This window comes from Loxodonta africana, chromosome 6 (genome assembly GCF_030014295.1).
Source record: "Loxodonta africana isolate mLoxAfr1 chromosome 6, mLoxAfr1.hap2, whole genome shotgun sequence".
Lineage (NCBI taxonomy): Eukaryota > Metazoa > Chordata > Mammalia > Proboscidea > Elephantidae > Loxodonta > Loxodonta africana.
The window spans coordinates 138,346,298-138,361,885 of record NC_087347.1 but is presented as its reverse complement, the minus strand read 5'-3'; the positions used below and the strand labels follow the sequence as shown (position 1 = coordinate 138,361,885).

Sequence of the window (15,588 nt, the reverse complement as noted above, 5' to 3'; positions counted from 1 at the left end):
TTTTCCGCAATAGCCCAATAGCCGTCATTAAAATGATAGCTCTACAAACCTTCCTCCGTAGGAATCAATTTTACTGGATGCAACTTTGTTAAACACAGTTCAAATACAGACCGAGACACAGTCCAATATTCATAAACAACGACAAATAAACAAGACTGATGAGGTCCTAACCATCAGGCAGTGACAAGATTGCCCCTGCATTTCGCTGCTGGTAAAAGCAAAAACTGCAGGTTTTTCTACTTAGCTTTGAAATCCACTACTCCAAAACTGAAGAGATCAAAATTTGCACAATATTCAGCACGATGCATAAGCTGCTCTTGAAATGCATGGACTACTTGAAGATATTAAAAATAATTTTTAAATTTTTATTTTTATAAAAAGGAGAGCACAGATTTTTTGGAAAAATATATAATGGGTTTTTTTAAAAAAAAAAAAACTTTAATGACTACTTTTGAACTGAAGAGGATTTCATCACTTAAAAAAGCTGCCCACCTGTGCAGAGTCACACCAAGCTTCCTAGGAGCACAGTATGGGGGTGGGGGTAACTTTACAGTGGAGAAACCTGACAGCAATCCTTACTCATGTTCACAGTACACATCCTGGATATGATGTGAGAAAATGGCACTTCACCTCTGTGATCTGTCTCCCAAAAAGCCAAAGCCCCAGTCTAATCATGAGAAGAATACCAGACTAGTCTCATATGAGGGACATTGTATAAAATAACTGATCAGTACTCCTCAAAACTGTCAGGGTCATCAAAAACAAAGAAAATCTGAGAAATTCAGTCAAGAGGTGACCAGGGAGACATGACCACTAAATGTGATGTATCCTGGGTAAGATTTTGGCACAGAAAAAGGACATTAGGTAAAAATAATCTCAATGAAGTATAGGCTTTAGTTAATAATAACATATCAATATTGGCTTATTAACTGTAATAAATGTACCACACTAAGTATTAATAGCAGAGGAAACTGGATATGGGGTATCTGGGAAGTCTCTCTGCAATTTTTCTGTAATCCTAAATCTGTTCTAAAAAATAAAGTTTATTTGGTTAAAAAAAAAAACAGCCTATCACTTAATTAGAATTAGCTTTTCTCTAACGAAATCCTACGCATCTGTATGTTTGCGTTAATGTCTGGAGATAGAGGTGTTACTCATTACAGTAATATTAATAAACACTAATAAAACAACCCAACACTACTTTGCCTTCAGATCTTGTTACATCTCTTCAGAAATCATTCATGACTAAGGTGTACCTAAGAGGATTATTGTATTTTAAGGTATGACAGCCCAAGTCAGTTAACCTATCTGTGAGATCTGGGGGAGCACAGACTTCAGGCTTTTACAGGTTTGGGACTGGGTGCGCCTGAGCAGAGCTGGTCTAAGTCCTAGACCGTAAAGTTTCAAAAGATCTTGCCTAGACATGGACTGAAGGTGCAGCTAGAGCCCAGAGAAACAGGCAAGGAGAGGCCAAGGCGGCCAGCAGAAGAGGAAAGCATGTAACCCCAGGCACCTTCACTGCAGATTAAGCACCCGGACTCTGGAAGGAAACGGGAATCGCACACAGTTGCCTAGTTCACCCTCATCACAGCCCCAGCAGCAAGGAGGAGGATCCTCAGTTGCCAGTGTTTATCTTCACAACTCAGGCCTTTTTCCTGTGTTTCCATTTCCCTACTGAAGTAGGAAGGTCACTGTCCAGAAGACCAACCAAATTTATACCTGTGAAACTTCTCTGTGCCTCAGTTTCCTCATCTATAAAGTGGGAACAATAATAAGAGCTACCTCATAAATTGCCATGAGGATGAAATAATGTGTGTAAAGTGTCTGAAATAGTGCTTGGCACATGGCAGGGCAAGAGCAGAGGTCTGCTGGCCATCATCATCTGCATGGGCAATCGGTGCTCCAGCAGAGGCCTGTAGCAGTCCCGGGGAAACAGACGGGGGCTGGCAGAGAGGCCCCCAGGAAACAATCACGCTGACCAAGGCTAAATTTAGAAAGAAAAAGACACAGAAGGAAGAGATGACCTCAGGCAGAGGGAAGGGTGTGTGCAAATATGAGAGGAGTCAAAACAGCTCCTTGGGGTCTGAGAGAGCTGCCAGAGGGGTGGCTGAGAAGTCGCTGAGGAGGAGGCAGCCCCCACAGGAGGTGGAAACAGTGGGGGGCCACTGACGGGCTGTAAAAGGGAGTGCCAAGGGAGCTGAAGCTTTTAGACAGGCACTGTGGCTAGCCTGGGGAAGATGGCCTGGGGCAGCATGAGCAGAGGCAGGTCAGGGGTGCGGGGGGCAGGCTCACCACAGCACTTGCTGCCTTTGGCTCTCCTTAAGCCATGAAGTCTGCATTACTCTTGAGCACCTCCTCCAAAATTTTATTTAATTTTCTCTATGTATACATCTTTCCTCAGCTAAACTACTTAAATGTAAAGAAGATCATGTTTTCATTTCCTCAAAATTCCCATCATGCACGGCACAATTCTGGGTATATTGTACCAATAATGTGGTGATCAGTAAATCCCTATTTTATTCTAAAACTTTTTTAAATGCTTTCAAAAGGTGATGATGGCTGACTATGTAAATCAGACCAATCCCGATGAGAACAATTAAAAACACTAGATATAACATAAAAGTACATCTGCTTGAAAGCGTCAGATCATTAAGAGGGCACAGAAAAATGACCAGATTAAGAAAAAAAGACTAAAATAAGAGAAGCCTAAACTGGGCCACTTTTGCCCTACTACCATTTACACACTGGGAAGGGGACAAGGAAGACACTGAGAATCACTTTTGATAGCCCCTTGGGGCTAAGAGGACAGAGGCTGGATTCCAAAGCCTTCGCAGGTTAGTTGCCCAGGTAATCTCCCACATTTTAGGCTGGAAACCCAGAGGGGAAGGGAAACCAAAAAAACCAAGCCCATTGCTGTTGAGTCGATTCTGACTAGAGTTGACCCTACCGGACAGAGTAGAACTGCCCCATAAAGTTTCCAAGGAGTGCCTGGTGGATTAAAGCTGCTGACCTTTTGGTTAGCAGATGAAACTCTTAACCACTATGCCACCAGATTTCCACTTAGGAGGGAGTGAATCTGAAATAAAACAGCCCTCACATGGACTGTAGCCCAGTTTACAGGCATCCGTGTGGGCCAGATAAACCCTAATCTCTGATATTAGGTTAAGGTAATCCTAGACTACTAATGCCCTAAAACCCCTGGCAAATAAAAGCATAAATCATTTGTGAACAATACCCTAGTTTAGTCCTCAATTTATTTCTGTAAATAACTTCTCAAAGACAATGTTTAAAACACAACCAAAAATAACCAGGTACACAAGACAACATAAACAAAAACTAACAGCAACAAAAATGCACATGAACTCTGAATACAAGAATAATCAAAAATAGAATTTAACAATTCTTACTATGTCTAAGAAGGCATAATTAAAAGTTTTAGAAGAGAAATGACAATTTTTGAAAACTGACAGATTTTCAAGAGAGACAAATAATACTATAACTAAAATTAAGTACTCAATGGATGTGTTTAGAAGCAGACACAGATGAAGAGAAAATTTAACCGGATACTGAGTCTGCAGAGGAAAAAAAAAAACAAAACCGGAATGAAGTACAGAGAGGCAAACCAAAAAAAAAAACAATCATGGATTCGAACTACTACACCACCAGGGTTTCCAACAGAGAGGCAGGAGAGTGGAAAATTCAAAAGAGTAGGTAAGAGACAAAGATAGAATAGGAAGATCTAACGTACGTTTAAACAAAATTCAAAGAGGAAAGGGCAGAGACAACAATTAAAAATCAACAGCTGATGGTATATGGTTTCTTATCGAGGTGATATAACGTTCTGGAATTAGTAGGGATGGTTGCAAAATTCTGTGAATATACTAAAAACCACAAAATTGCATACTTTAAGAAGAAAAAAAAATAGAGACAATGGCGAAAAATTTTTGAAACTGAAGAAAGACATCAAGCCAGAGATTCAAGAAGCCCAATGAATCACAACCAAACTAAATGAAAAGAAATCCTCACCTAGATATATTTTTGAAAATACAAAGATGAAGACCATCACCACCAAAGACAAGGAAACACATCTGTGAAGTGATAAAAATAGCCAACAACCTAGAATGACCAGAAAAATGTATCTTTTTAGAATAAATAATTTCCACACAAACAAAAACTGGGATAATTACAGTCACTTGCAGACCTACACTAAAGAAAGTTTTAAAGGGTGTTCTTCAGACAAAAGTAAAACAATCCCAAGTGGAAACTTGAAGATATAAAAAGAAATGAAGAGTAATTAAAGAGTAAATCTAATAAATTTTGACATATAATAGAAACAATGTTTCCTATAGAATTTAAAATACAGAGAAAAATAAAACGTGACAATACTACTACATAAGCAAAAACAGGAGAGAAGTTGAATTATTCTAAGGTACTGGCATTATCAACAGAAAGATAATAGTAACAGTTAATATTTCACTTTGGTCAAGACATTAATGCATGCTCTAATCACTGTAACAACCACCAATAGAGAAATTTTAAAAGAGTAACTTCTAATTTACCAGATGAAAAATAAAACAACTGATAAATAAAATCCTCCATCAATACAACATGAGGCAATACAGTAGAGAAAGAAAGCCAAAATAGGCAAGTTAAACAGAAACCACACAGTAAGACCACAGTTTTAAGCTCAAGTATGTCAGAAAATACATTAAATGCAAACAGACCAAATGGTTCAATTAAAAGTCAAAAACTGTCGGACTAGATAAGCAAACAAGAGAAACGTATATTGGTTAGAAGAGACACATTTTAAAAATACGGAAAAATTCGAAGTAAAATAACGTGAAAAGATATATCACTAAAACACTTTCAAAAAGCTGGGGTAGCTATACTAATATAAAAATGAAAAATAGATTTTAAGACAAAGGGCATTTTTAGAGATAAAGAGGGATACTTCATATTAATTAATGATCTCATTCACCAAAATGTAAAATAATTCTAAATCTGTATACAGTTAGTAACACGGCCTTAAAGTATATAAAGCCAAAAACTGACAGCACTACAAGAAAAAAGAGACGAAATCTAGTCGTATGGTGAAATCTGGACACATTTTTCTCTGCACTGATAAAACAGGCCACGGAAATGTTAGTACGAACACAGGTGATTTGAACAGCGCAATTACACAGAAGCCTGTAACAGCAAAGAAGCCTTTCAAGAATTACATACAACAGCTGCAGAATACACATTCTTCTGAATCATTCACTTATTTATAAAAACAGTTCATAAAGAAATCAATAAATTTCAAGGGTCTCATATTATTCAGCATATACTTTTTTGACCACAGTGGAATTAAACTGGAAAGCAACAGAAAGATAATTAGAATATTGTCATATGAATACAAATTAAGGGATGCACTTTTAAATAATCTATAGATCAAAGAAAATAATTAGCATGGAAGAAAAGATTTTTAACTGAAAGATAATAAAAATTTGTATATCAACACTGTGGGATCTAAACAAAGCAATGCTATAAGGAAAACTAGACCCCCGGTGGTACAGTGGTTAAGAGCTTGGCAGCTAACCAAAAGATGGGCAGTTCAAATCCACCAGCAGCTCCTTGGAAACCCTATGGGGCAGTTCTACTCGCTATGCGTTGAAATCAGCTTGATGGCAATGGGTTTGGTTGTGTGGTTTTACAAGGCAAATTTAGAGCGCCACATGCATTTCTTTTTAAAATACTGAAAATGAGACAAAAATCCATCTCAACAAGTTGGAAAAACAAAACAAAAATCCAAAAACAGGGAAAATAAATGTAAAATAAGAGGATAAATTAATATACCATAAATAAAATAAATACATAAATATACCATAGAGAAAATCATCAAAGACAAAGTTTGCTTCACTGTAAAGACCAGTAAAATTGATAAACACATCGTGAATCTGATCAGGATAAAAAAGGTAGCATACTGCCCAGCCATCAAGAGGAGTAAGACCTGACACACGTCACAACACGGGTGAGCCCAGGAAGCATCACGCTGAGGGAAATAAGTCGGGCACAAAAGGGCAAATGATCTTGCTCACATGAAATAAACAAATACATAAACCAAAAAAAACCCAAACCCACTTCTGTCAATACCAACTCATAGTGACCCTACAGGACAGAGCAGACCTGCTCCATAGGGTCTGCGAGGCCATAACCTTTCTGGAAGCAGACTCATCTTTCTCCTACAGAGCGGCTGGTGGGTTCCAACAGCCCACCTTTTTTGGTCAGCAGCTTACCCACTGTGCAACCAGTGCTCCTTAAACAAATACAGAGAAACCAAAAATCATTAGTGGCTACCAGGGGACGGGGGAGAGCGATAGCAGCAGTTTTTGCTTAGGGCACGTCAAATGTACCTTCCTGTTGGTAGGGGGCTTTGGAAGAGGATACCGAGAATGCTTGGGCAACCTGAGGAACGTCATCAACGTCACTGAATTGGACAGGTAAAAATTGTTGTGTATATTTTCACCACACACACAAGAAAATTGGGTAGCAACAACCACTGTTAGGAATGAAAAAGGAGACACTGCTAGAGATCTTAAGGGGCCCTGGTGGCACAGTGGCTAAGTGCTCAGCTGCTACCCAAAGGTCAGCGTTAGAACCACCAGACGCTCTGAGGGAGACGGGTGTGGCGTCACCTTTCCTAAGGAGACAGCCTTGGCGACCTGTGGGGCAGCTCTGCTCGGTCCTGCAGGGTGGCTAGGAGTTCAACTCGACTCAGTGGCAGTGGGTTTTGGGGTTGATTACAGATCTTATTGATATTTTTTAAAAAAGAAGAAGGTATTATGAACAACTTTCTACCAACTAATTTAAAACTTAAGGTGAAAAAGACAAATTTCCAAAAATATAGTTTAGTAAAACTGACTTCAGAGGAAATGGGGACTATATATAGAACTAATCAGGAAATTGACTCTATAATTTAATACCTCTCCTGAAATGAAACTCCCAGCACAGGATTTACAGGAAAATTCTTCAAAACATTGAAAGAAGAAATAATAACAATCTCACATAAAGTCTGGCAGGTGATAGTAAAGGAGGAACTATAACCTAACTTGTTTTATGAGGCCTATGTAATCTTGATACCAAAATGTAACAAGAATATCAAAAGAAGGAAAATTACAAGTCAATCTTACTTATAAACACAGATTTACAAAAGAAAACGCCTGAACTAAACATCAGTGCACTAGATCTGGCAATAGGTGAGACAAACAATACACCACAACCAAGCTGGATTTATTCTAGGAACAGAGACTGACTTAACGTCAATAAATCACTAATGTAATATCCCATATTATTAACAGATTTTTCTACTCTCTTATGTTAATGACACCTCAGTGGATGCAACAGCGTTTGAGAAACTGAACATCCATTTCATTCATGATAGAAAAAATATTCTTAGCAGATTAGGAATAGAAAATACTTCCTTAACTTGATAAAGGATATACATAAAACAAAACCTATGTCAAACACATTCTTAATGATAAAATTCTGAGGCTTTCAATTTGAGATGGGAAATAAGACAAAAAACATCCATTCAACAATTTCTTTTCAACACTATACCAGAGGTCCTAGCTAATGCATTGTGGTAAGAGAAATAAAAGTATGAAAATTTAAAAAGAAAAAAACTTAAAAAAAATAAACTTTTTTTAATTTTGTCATTATTAGAGGAAAATATACCTGTAAGTACAAAATCTAAAAGATCTACAGATACAGTATTAGAGTTAGTAAGTAAGTTTGGCAAGACTAAGACAAAATCAGTATACAAAAAATCCACTGCAGTACTATACTAGCAATAAGACAAAACGGAAACTTAAAACCAGTTGCCTTTTTCAATTGAATAAAAATAGTAAATAACAAGAATTATAGCTAACCAATATAAATCTCAGCCGAAAAAAAAAAAAATGATGAGGAAAATAAAAAGATAAAAACTGTAAGTTGGAATGCCCAATACTGTAAAGGAGCCCTTGAGGCACAGTAGTTAAAGCATTTGACTGCTAACCAGAAGGTTCACGGTTCAAATCCACCAGCCACTCCTTGGAAAGCTTAGAGGGCAGTTCTACTCTGTCCTATAGGGTCACTATGAGTCGGAGTCGACTCAACGGCAACGGGATCATGACAAATGCTATAAAAATTTCAATTCTCCCAAACTGATCTACATACTCAATAAAAAAAAGCACCACTCAAAATCCAAACTATAATTTTTTGTAGGTGAGCACCAAGTTGATTCTAAAATATATGTAGAAATGCAAATGCCAAGACACTGATTTGATAAAACAAGTGATAAGACATGTTCCACTGGATATCAAAACTGATTATAAAACACCAGGAATTAAAGCAACTATACCACCAGAACACCACAAAGAAACACACTCGTGCATATACGGACACTGTCATCATGATGAAAAAAGGAGGCACTAAAAAACATGGAAACAGTGCTGCTATTTTTAATGCTTTTCTATGTATTGAAATCAGAATGGATTAAAAAAGAAATTGAATACTATCTCATACCACACCCAAAAATGAATTCCAGAAAATAGATGTAAGTGTGAAAAGCAAAACAATAAGCCTTTCACAAAATAACATAAGAAAATATCTTCATGATCCCACGGTAGGGAAAGCTAATAAGATACAATAAAATAAATTAGAAAGGAAAAGATTAACAAATAAGACCAAATTAAAATGAAAAATTTTACCATATCAAAATTTATTAAGTGAGTAAAACCAACAAAAGGCTTCATTCTGGAATACATAAAGATATTCTAATGGTCAGAAAAGAAGCCCTGATAGTGCAGTGGTTAAGCACTCAGCTGCTAACCAAAAAGGTCAGCGGTTTGAACGTACCAGCCACTCCGCAGGAGAAGATGTGGTAGTCCGCTTCATAAAGATTTACAGCCTTGGAAACTCTGTGGGGCAGTTGTACTCTGTCCTTCTACAGGGTTGCTATGGGTCAGAATCAACACAATGGCAAGGGGTTTGGCTTTTTGGCATTAACAAGCAGAATAATCTTAATGAAGAATGACAAAGTATTTGAACAGGTACTTCACTTTTCTGATCATTATAAAGATCAATGGACGGGCAAAATAAATAGCCACTGCACCAAAGACGATATCCACGGCCATAAACACATGAAAGGTTGTTCAACCTAGTTTAGTCATCAAGCTCTTAGGACCCCAGTCACTACCAATGAACTAGGGGTACAACAAAAGCACTGAACACATTATTTTAGTGAACTAGGCCAATTAACCAGGATGCTTCATGAAACTATGACTCTAAACTGAAAATATTATGGCTTGGGTCTTGCACACCTTTATCCTCAAAGGGATACATTTGCTTTTTAACACTTCAAAGACATTTTTTGTAGCTGATTTAACCAATGCAATACAGTTATTTGATTTCTTGAAGGCTGTCTCCATGGGTGTTGATCGTGGATCCAACGAAAATGAAATTCTTGACAACTTCAATCTCTTCTCTGATTATCATGATGTTGCTTATTGGTCCAGTTGTGAGAATTTCTTCTTTATGTTGAGGTGTAATCCATACTGAAGGCTGTGGTCTTTGATCTTCATCAGTAAGAGTTTCGTGTCCTCTTCGCTTTCAGCAAGTAAGGTTGTGTCATCGGCATATAGCAGGTTGTTAATGAGTCTTCCTTCAATCCTGATGCCATGTTCTTCTTCATATAGTCTAGCTTCTTGGATTATCTGCTCAGCATACAGATTGAGTAAGTATGGTGAAAGGATACAACCCTGGCACACACCTTTCCCTATTTTAACCCATGCAATATTCCCTTTTCTGTTCAAACTTCTGTCTCCTGGTCTATGTACATGTCCCGTATGAGCATAATTAAGTGTTCTGGAATCCCCATTATTTGCAATGTTACCCATAATTTCTTATGATCCACATAGCCAAATGCCATTGCATAACCAATAAAACACACGTAAACATCTTTCTGGTATTCTCTGCTTTCAGCCAACGCAGTTTAATAGTGTGTTGTTTAATTCTACATGTTTTTGTATTTTCCAGGTTTTTTTCCCCCGTTACTGCTTCCTAGCTTCACTTCATTGTCATCAGAGGAGATATTTTGTATGATTTCAATTTTTAAAATTTGCCAAGACTTGGAAGGCAGGGCCAAAACGGTAGTCAGACACTTCTGGTGATTCCCTCTTGACAACAAAGACCAAAAAAAACAAGTGAAACGATTATATACATGACAAGCTAGGAGCCCTGAACATCAACGGCAAAGTGAGGAAATCGGACTGAGTGGTGGGGGAGGGTGAGACAGTTCAGAAGCAGTGAGGAGTTACTGGATCTGACTTGATGGGAACCAGCACCCCTCAGGCATGATCCCCTGGAGCAAATGCTGCAGGGGTGGCGGTAGCCTTAGGGACATGGTTTCCTCAGGGAGAGACAGCGAGCTGCACACTCTACTCATGCCTCCAGAACCAGGAAAGAACAGCAATCTTAGCAAAAGCTAAGTTCTTGAGTTTATTTTGCCGTGCTCCCAGCCCCCAAGCCAGCTTCATTGGCTGTCAATTTCCCTGGGCCAGAGATATGTCCTCCTGTGCATCCTGAGCCATTCTCCTGGCCTTGGAGAAGGAATAAATTAACAATTGGGAGAAAAGATAATCTGCCAGCTCTACTAGGCTGGGGAAATCAGGACAGCAGCGGCTCCTGCCCAGGCACAAATGGTCTGCAGACTTTGAATACCTTTCACCCCTGCGTGGACCTGTATGGGCCCACTTCAGGAGATTAGGCCCTTGTTACTGCAACAGTGTACATGCTTGATATCTGACTTCAACTTTTTCAGCTGTGTGGGGGAGAGGTAGGTTTTGATGTTTGACACTGCTTTGCCTATTAAACAGGATCCTCACCTACCCACTGGTGACTGGAGGCTACACCCACATTACCTAGCCAACTGCAACAGGAGTCCAAGGATAAGTGGTGCCTTCCAGTCCTTACAACCAAAAGCACTGGATCCCCACGGTCCGGCTGCAGAATCCGACCACCAGTGCACTCTAGGGAACAGGGGCACACTTTCCTCATAGTCACTCAGGGGATGGTTGTCAACCCCTTGTTCTGAGCATGACCCCCTGCTGCAACCAGATACCTATGCCCACACCAATCACCCTCACCCCTCCAAGACTGTAGGACAGAGCCTGTACCACACATTTGATGACCAACTACCTGGACACCTGAGCTGAATCCATACCAGAAAATAAACGGACTCCCTGGTGACAGGGCATTAGAGCTTCAAAGGCGCAATAATCAAGCTTACTCGCTCAAGCAGCCTATTTGGGCATATCAAAACAAAACAAAGCAAGAAGCTAGGATACAGTAAGCAAACATAAAATAAATTAATACAATAACTCATAGGTGGCTTGGGAACAACAGTCAGTATCAAATGACATAAAGATGCAGACCAGGTCACTTCAACAAGCTCTCAAAACAAAGAATCAAGGAATCTTCCAAATAAAGATGTCTTCCTGGAATTACCAGATGTAGAATACAAAAGAGATCAGCAAGGAGATCAGGCAAAATGCAGAACGAGCCAAAGAACACACAGATAAAGCAGTTTAAGAAATTAAAAAGGTTATTCAAGAACATAATGAAAAATTTAACAGGCTGCAAGAATCCATAGAGAGACAGCAAGCAGAAATTCAGAAGATTAAAAATGAAATTACAGAATTAGACAACTCAACAGAAAGTCACAGGAGCAAAATTGAGGAAATGGAAGGCAGAATTAATGGGATTGAAGATAAAACACTTGGTAACAATATATTCAAAGAAAAAAATCAGATAAAAGAATTTAAAAAAATGAAGACACCCTAAGAATCACGTGGGACTCTATCAAGAGAAATAACCTACGAGTGACTTGAGTACCAGAACAGTGAGGAAGAACAGGAAATACAGAGAGAATTTTTGAAGATTTCTTGGCAGAAAATATCCCTGATATCATGAAAGATGAGAAGATACCTATATAAGATGCTCACTGAACTGCACATAAGGTAGATCTCAAAAGAAAGTCACCAAGACATATTATAACCAAACTTGCCAAAACCAAAGATAAAGACAAAATTTTAAGAGCAGGTAAGGATAAACGAAAAGTCACCTACAAAGGGGAGTCAATAAGAATAAGCTTGGACTACTTGACAGAAACCATGAAGGCAAGAAGGCAATGGGATGACTTATATAAAGCACCGAAGGAAAAAAATTGCCAGCCAAGAATCATATATCCAGCAAAACTGTCTCTCAAATATGAAGGTGAAATTAGGGCATTTCCAGATAAACAGAAGTTTAGGAATTTGTAAAACCAAATCAAAACTACAAGAAATATTATAGGGAGTTCTCTGGTTAGAAAATCAATAATATCAGATATCAACTCAAGACTAGAACACAGGACAGAGCAACAAGATGTCAACCCAGATAGGGAAATCACAAAAATAAATCAAGATTTAAAAAATGCTCAAAACAAGGAAACAGTGATTTCATTATGTAAAAGAATAACAACATTAAAACAATAAAGAGGGACTAAAAAAATGCAGTCATAGATCTTTCACATGGATAGGAAGTCAAGGTGATATAAAGAAATAACTGTTTCATTTAAACTTAGAAAAATAGGGGTAAATATTAAGGTAACCACAAAGGAGACTAACAATCCTACACATCAAAATAAAATACAAATTTACCAATACATGCTTTGTGACTTAACATGTGGTCTATTCTACAGAATGATCCATGTGCACTGTAATAGAATGTACATCGTGCTGCTGCTGGATGAGGGAGTCTATACACATTAAGTCTAGTTGGTTTATAGTGTCATTGAGGTCTTCTTGATCTTCTTTATAGATTTCTGCCAACCTATTTGCATGTTTGGGTCTAAGTCACATCTCTTGTAAACAGCATATATTTTTATATCCATTCTACCACCTTCTGCCTTTTGAATGGACCATTTAGTCCCTTTATATTCACTGTAATTATCAATAAGAAGTGACTCACTTCTGCCACCTTTTTTTGTTTTTTGTGTGTCTTAAGCCTTCTTTGTATTTGTCCTTCACTACTGCTTGCTGTGTTGTGTCTTGCTGGTTTATTGTAGTGAGCCATTTTAGTTCCCTTCTCATTTTATTTTGGGTATGCTGTTGTAGATATTTTCTTAGTGGATGCCATGAATATTGCCTTGAGCAGCCTGTATTTATAACATCCTAGGGTAAGCTGGTACCAACTTCAGTAACATACAAGTAATTCTATACCCATACCATTCCTTTCTCCCTCCCCCTCCCCCATTTTTTGCTGTTATCACTAATTGTGTCTGCATATTTCATGTGCCCTGTGACATAATTTTATTCCGCTTTTTATACATTTGTCATTAAAAAGCATGAAGGACAAAACAGAATTATCAAGCATGAACACCTTGACTACTAGCCCTCATACTTGTCCATGCAATTCCCTTTATTAGAGTTTTTTTTTTTTTAATGTATAGCTTTGAATTATAGTACTTTCTAGTGTCTTTTCCCTTCCATCTGCAGAACTCCCATTTGAACTCTCAACTTCTGTTTGCTTAGATTCACTCTCATTCTTGAAGGACAGTGTCCCTGGGTATAGTATTCTTTGTTGCCAGTTTTTTTCTTTTTTCCTTTCAGCACTTTGAATATATCATCCCGTTTTTTTCTGTCCTCCAAAGCTTCTGAGGAGAAATTGGCACTTAATCTTATGGAGGATTCTTTGTATGGGACTGTTTGCTTCTCTATCACTGTTTTCAGGATTCTCTATTTATCTTTACTACTTGAGAGCCTGACTATGAACGTGTCTTGGTATAAATCTCTTTGGGTTTATGCTGCTTTGAGTTTTTGAGAATACTGGATTTATGGGTTCATGCCCTTTTTTCAGATTTGGGAAATTGTCTGTCATTATTTCTTTATTCTTTCAGTCCTTACTCTCATCTTCTGAAATTCTCATGATATATATATTAGGTCTCTTGATGTTGTCCCATAACTCCATTAGGTTGTGATCAGCCTTCTTGAGCCTCCATTCTTCTTGCTCTTCGGCCTCTGTAATTTTGACTATCTTGTCCTCTAATTCACTGCTTCTTTCTTCTGCCTAATTAAATCTGTTGTTTAATTCTTCCATTGTGTTTCTCATTTTACTTACTGTCACTTTCATTTGCAATATTTTTGTTTGGTTTCTTTTTATATTTTTCTTTTTTTTTAGATCCTCGTTTTGCTCTTGTATTGCTTTCCTTATTTCTTTTAGATCTTTTAGTGTTTTCTCTTAACTCTTTAATTATGTTTAACATTGTTGTACAATATTCTTCCATTCTTTCCTTTATTTGGTCATCCCTAGATGCGCTTTCATTCCCTTGGATAGGGTATGGTTTCTCTTTTGTGTGTCTTGTGTTTTTTTTGGTGCGGCATTGGAATTTTCAAGGGTGTTAACTTTCTCAGTTCCTTCCAACATTTGGTATTGTGGCCTACGCTGCTTTCTGCAAAAAATTCTTCGATGGCAGAGTCTTCAGCCTTTGCTTACCATTTTCCTCTCCCTCACTGTGATAGTTTCGTCTCCCTCCCTGGTTAAATTAGGATTTGAAAGTTCCAGATTCTTGGTTTTCAACTTTCAACATCTCCCAAACACATCAGAGAACATGCTACGATCAATCTGTCCAATGGGTATCGCAACTCAGGCAAGATAGCATGCATTAATCGACCTGTCCACCACGGGGTACAGTCCTCTCTCTCTGGTTATTATTCCTTTCTCTTCTGTTTCTGCAACCACGTTTTCAGTCAGAAAATCCACACTCTGTGAGCCCCCTGTGAGGCTGGGTGTTGCCCTCTGGTTTTTCCCAAGACTTCCTTCTCTGATCTGTGGGGACTGCTTATATCTGAGCTGGCATCTGGGAAGTACAGGCAGACTCCTCTGTTTCAGGGGCAGGATGGGCTGGCACTCCCCAGGAGGACCTCTGAGAGATGTTTTGTTGATTTCAGAGCCCCAGTGGCCCTGTGGTGCTTGGGGGAGCAGTCTGCATTTAAGTGACCCATCTCCTGGCTCTACTGTAGGGAACCTTTTCTAGAAGTTTGTATCGGTCCAGCAGCAGACAGTTACCAGGTGGGGCAGGGGCTGTCATACTCCAAATGGACTCCCAGGGAGATCTGCCTGGTTGCTACCAGAGTCCCCTGGTAGACTGCTATCTGTGAATGCAGTCTCCAAACAACAAGATACCTGTTTCCTAGCACACAGCAGCCTCAGTCAGTGGTCTTCAGCAGCGACTGGAAGCGGCGACAGACAGACCTAACTGACCCCCAAGAAGGTCTCTCTTATTGGTTGTGGGGCCTCAGCTATGGGGTGTGCAGGGAGGCACAGGGAGTGCTGCCTCTGGGAGCCGACTCCACCGTGGGGCCTTCTGTATCACTTTGCAACAGCCTTGCAGCTGCAGTGCATGGGTGGGGGAGGGGGTGTCCTGCTCCGATCGGATCCCCACAGAGGTCTATGTTGTTGCTATTATTATAGCCCCCCCAACCCCGTCCTGTGGACTGTTGGCTGTGAGTGCAGGCTCCATCTAAGGCA

General features: G+C 39.0%; 1 protein-coding gene across 1 annotated transcript in view; it reads right to left on the bottom strand.

Annotated features, from left to right (window-relative positions):
- The window catches only part of CLASP1 (cytoplasmic linker associated protein 1), a 372,718-nt gene that overhangs the window by 245,108 nt on the left and 112,022 nt on the right, over nucleotides 1-15,588 (bottom strand). The gene's annotated exons all lie outside the window — the stretch shown is intronic.